The sequence below is a fragment of the Scyliorhinus torazame genome, unplaced genomic scaffold (genome assembly GCF_047496885.1).
Source record: "Scyliorhinus torazame isolate Kashiwa2021f unplaced genomic scaffold, sScyTor2.1 scaffold_1867, whole genome shotgun sequence".
NCBI lineage: Eukaryota > Metazoa > Chordata > Chondrichthyes > Carcharhiniformes > Scyliorhinidae > Scyliorhinus > Scyliorhinus torazame.
In genome coordinates this window covers 11,065-16,596 of record NW_027309594.1, presented here as the reverse complement: position 1 = coordinate 16,596, position 5,532 = coordinate 11,065, and positions in this window count along the sequence as shown.

Below are 5,532 nucleotides of genomic sequence, written 5' to 3'. Positions count from 1 at the left end.
TGTTTCTGGTAAAGCATTGCAAAATGACCTTTGCTTTTACATTTGGAGCATATCTTTCCAAATGCTGGGCATTGTCATGGCAAATTTCAATTGGCGCATATCTTGCATGAAATGCAGGATTTGGTCAGTCGCTTTAAATAGCCGCCGGTGTTGGAACCACGTTTTATACTCGAGTGTGTCATTACACTAATGGCGTCGGCTGCCTCTCCTATCTTGGTGCCAAAATAATTGAGATGCAAAGTGCTAATCTGCTGTGCAGCTAGCTCCTGGCATGACAAATTTTGATAGCATCGTCAAGCTGAAGCTTTTTTTCTCTTAACAGCCACTTGTTCGAAATCCCGAACACGATCTCATCGCGGACCACTGACTATAGGGTAGCAAAATTACACGACTGCGCCTTCAATCGCAAATCGGTCAGAAAACGATCAAACGATTCGCCTTCTTTCTGCGTGCACGTGCAAAATATGTAGCGCTCAAACACCTCATTCGATTTTGGTGTGCAATGCCGATCAAATTGCTTTACAACTTCCTCGAAGTTCTTGCTCTCTGCCTCATTATCAAAAATGAACGTATTAAGTATGTCTATCGCTTGTGCACCTGCTACAGTGAGCAGCAACGCTATGCGCCTCTCATCAGGCTGTGCCTGCAGACTAAGGACTGCAACATATTCTGAACGGCTGTTTGAATACACACCAATTCTCATCTACATTACCAGTGACTCGAAGGTGGTGTGGTGCCTTCAAACCTTCCATCCTGGACTTTGAAGTCTGTAAGTGTGTTGAGTACTAGTTGTTAGTAGTTCACGAGGCTGGTAGAAGATATATTCTTTTATTTTTACTTCTTCGGAGTTATCTTTAGTTGTTCGGATCTTCAAAGAATCTTGTTTTTATAGTAGATCTTCAGTCCTGGTACCATGTTACTTTCTGGTGCTTGGCCGGTAGTAATGGTGCACAGTGGAACGAACATCTTGTTCTTGACTAGGTAAAAGTAATTTATGTTAAAAAATGCGTAGTAAAAATATCTAAAAGAAATATATTACGAACTACCAATACTGATAAATTATCGCAGGGCAATTGCAAGTACGACTATCCACCAACACGACTAACTCCCAATTCTTTGAGGTACAGAGTCACTTGGTAGATTTACACAGCCACCTGCTGGTCGGAGGTCATTTACATCATTAGATACATGATTGCTTATGCGTATTATCACACGGGACGGGACACAGCTCCAGGGACATGTCCACGGTGGGAGGGTGGGTGGATGCCACAGGGAGCGGAGATGCCGGGGGAGATGGGCTCCCCCGGATGTCAGCTCGCATTGCAGAACAAAGTGACAGAGGCATCATATTGGTTCTGCACAAGGGTGTAATACACTCTCCCAATGATGCCACCCCTCCCTCCTCTAAATCCCCCTTTCCCCCGGTGCCTCTGAACCTCGATGTGCTTTGCCTTCCTAGCTCTACCCCTACATCTAGGTGAGCCCCAGTACACACACCAGAGGTGAAAGCAGCCTACCTCGTCCCGTGGCCTTCGATGTCCCTGGCAAGAGAGACCCAGAGAGAGAGAGAGAGACCCAGAGAAAGAGAGTGAGCGAGAGAGACCCAGAGAAAGAGTGAGCGAGAGAGACCCCGAGAGAGAGAGAGGGCCAGAAAGAGAGAGACAGTGAGAGAGAGAGAGAGACCCAGAGAGAGTGGGAGAGGTCCAGAGAGAGAGAAACCCAGAGAGTGAGAGACCCAGAGAGAGAGAGACCGAGAGACCCAGAGAGAGAGAGACCGAGAGACTCAGAGAGAGAGAGAGAGAGTGACCCAGAGAGAGAGACCTAGGTGAACAGCTGCACACAGTGTACCAAGGTGAACAACTGCAGACAGTGTAGGAAAGCGAACAGCTGCACACAGTGTAGGAAGGTGAACAGCTGCACACAGTGAAGGAAGGTGAACAACTGCACACAGTGAAGGAAGGTGAACTGCTGCACACAGTGTAGGAAGGTGAACAGCTGCACACAGTGTAGGAAGGTGAACAACTGCACACAGTGTAGGAAGGTGAACAGCTTCACACACTAGGAAGGTGAACAACTGCACACCGTGTAGAAAGGTGAACAGCTGCACACCATGTAGGAAGGTGAACAACTGCACACAGTGTAGGAATGTGAACAGCTGCCCACAGTGTATGCAGATGAACAGCTGCACACAGTGTAGGAAGGTGAATAGCTGCACACAGTGCAGGAAGATGAGCAACTGCAAACAGTGTAGGAAGGTTAACAGCTGCACACAGTATAGGAAGGTGAACAGTGGCACACAATGTAGGAAGGTGAACAGCTGCACGCAGTGTATGAAGGCGAACACCGTGTAGAAAGGTGAACAGCTGCACACAGTACAGGAAGGTTAACAGCTGCACACAGTATAGGAAGGTGAACAACTGCACACAGTGTAGAAAGGTGAACAGCTGCACACAGTACAGGAAGGTTAACAGCTGCACACAGTTTAGGAACGTGAACAACTGCACACAGTGTAGTAAGGTGAACAGCTGCACACAGTGCAAGAAGATGAGCAACTGCAGACAGTGAAGCAAGGTTACCAGCTGCACACAGGGTAGGAAGGTGAACAGCTGCACCCAGTGTAGGAACGTGAACAGCTGCCCACAGTGTAAGAAGATAAAAGTGTAGAAAGGTGAAAAACTGCACACAGGAAGGTTAACAGCTGCACACATTTTCTGAAGGTGAACAGCTGCACCCAGTGCAGCTAGGTGAAGAACTGCACCGTGTGTAGGAAGATGAACAGGTGCACACAGTGCAGGAAGGTGAACAACTGCACACTGTAGGAAGGTGAACAGCTGCACACTGTGTACCAAGGTGAACAACTGCAGACAGTGTAGGAAAGCGAACAGCTGCACACAGTGTAGGAAGGTGAACAGCTGCACACAGTGAAGGAAGGTGAACAACTGCACACAGTGAAGGAAGGTGAACTGCTGCACACAGTGTAGGAAGGTGAACAACTGCACACAGTGTAGGAAGGTGAACAGCTTCACACACTAGGAAGGTGAACAACTGCACACCGTGTAGAAAGGCGAACAGCTGCACACCATGTAGGAATGTGAACAGCTGCCCACAGTGTATGCAGATGAACAGCTGCACACAGTGCAGGAAGGTGAATAGCTGCACACAGTGCAGGAAGATGAGCAACTGCAAACAGTGTAGGAAGGTTAACAGCTGCACACAGTATAGGAAGGTGAACAGTTGCACACAATGTAGGAAGGTGAACAGCTGCACGCAGTGTATGAAGGCGAACACCGTGTAGAAAGGTGAACAGCTGCACACAGTACAGGAAGGTTAACAGCTGCACACAGTATAGGAAGGTGAACAACTGCACACAGTGTAGAAAGGTGAACAACTGCACACAGTTTAGGAACGTGAACAACTGCACACAGTGTTGGAAGGTGAGCAACTGCACACAGTGTAGTAAGGTGAACAGCTGCACACTGTAGGAAGATGAACAACTGCACACAGTGTAGTAAGGTGAACAGCTGCACACTGTAGGAAGATGAACAACTGCACACAGTGTAGTAAGGTGAACAGCTGCACACAGTGTAGTTAGGTGAACAGCTGCACACTGTAGGAAGATGAACAACTGCACACAGTGTAGTAAGGTGAACAGCTGCACACAGTGCAAGAAGATGAGCAACTGCAGACAGTGAAGCAAGGTTACCAGCTGCACACAGGGTAGGAAGGTGAACAGCTGCACCCAGTGTAGGAACGTGAACAGCTGCCCACAGTGTAAGAAGATAAAAGTGTAGAAAGGTGAAAAACTGCACACAGGAAGGTTAACAGCTGCACACATTTTCTGAAGGTGAACAGCTGCACCCAGTGCAGCTAGGTGAAGAACTGCACCGTGTGTAGGAAGATGAACAGGTGCACACAGTGCAGGAAGGTGAACAACTGCACACTGTAGGAAGGTGAACAGCTGCACACAGTATAGGAAGGTGAACAACTGCACACTGTAGGAAGGTGAACAGTTGCACACAATTTAGGAAGGTGAACAACTGCACACAGTTTCTGAATGTGAAAAACTGCACACAATGTATGAAGGTGACCAGCTGCGCACAGTGTAGCAAGGTTAACAGCTGCACCCAGTGTAGGAATGTGAACAGCTGTTCAGTGTATGCAGAGGAACAGCTGCACGAGTGTAGGAAGGTGACCAACTGCACACAGTGTAGGATGGTGACCAACTGCACAGTGTAGGAAGGTGAACAACTGCACACAGTGTGGGAAGGTGAACAGCTGCGCACAGTGTAGGAAGGTGAACAAGTGCACACAGTGTTGGAAGGTGAACAGCTGCACACAGTGCAGGAAGATGAGCAACTGCAGACAGTGTAGCAAGGTTAACAGCTGCACACGGTAGGAAGGTGAACAACTGCACCCAGTGTAGGAATGTGAACATCTGCCCACAGTGTATGCAGATGAACAGCTGCACGAGTGTAGGAAGGTGAACAACTGCACACAGTGTAGGAAGGTTAACAGTTGCACACAGGTTCTGAAGGTGAACAACTGCACACAGTGTGGGAAGATGAACAGCTGTTCACAGTGTAGGAAGGTGAACTGCTGCACAAATTGTAGGAAGTTGAACAGCTGCACACTGTGTAGGAAGGTGAGCAACTGCACACTGTATGAAGGTGTACAGCTGCACACAGTGTCGGAAGGTGAGCAACTGCACACAGTGTAGGAAGGTGAACAGCTGCACACAGTGCAGGAAGGTGAACAGCTGCACACAGTGCAGGAAGGTGAACAACTGCACACAGTGTAGGAATGTGAACAGCTGCCCACAGTGTATGCAGATGAACAGCTGCACACAGTGTAGGAAGGTGAATAGCTGCCCACAGTGCAGGAAGATGAGCAACTGCAAACAGTGTAGGAAGGTTAACAGCTGCACACGGTATAGGAAGGTGAACAGTTGCACACAATGTAGGAAGGTGAACAGCTGCACGCAGTGTATGAAGGCGAACACCGTGTAGAAAGGTGAACAGCTGCACACAGTGTAGAAAGGTGAACAGCTGCACACAGTACAGGAAGGTTAACAGCTGCACACAGTATAGGAAGGTGAACAACTGCACACAGTGTAGAAAGGTGAACAACTGCACACAGTTTAGGAACGTGAACAACTGCACACAGTGTTGGAAGGTGAGCAACTGCACACAGTGTAGTAAGGTGAACAGCCGCACACAGTGCAAGAAGATGAGCAACTGCAGACAGTGAAGCAAGGTTACCAGCTGCACACAGGGTAGGAAGGTGAACAGCTGCACCCAGTGTAGGAACGTGAACAGCTGCCCACAGTGTAAGAAGATAAAAGTGTAGAAAGGTGAAAAACTGCACACAGGAAGGTTAACAGCTGCACACATTTTCTGAAGGTGAACAGCTGCACCCAGTGCAGCTAGGTGAAGAACTGCACCGTGTGTAGGAAGATGAACAGGTGCACACAGTGCAGGAAGGTGAACAACTGCACACTGTAGGAAGGTGAACAGCTGCACACAGTATAGGAAG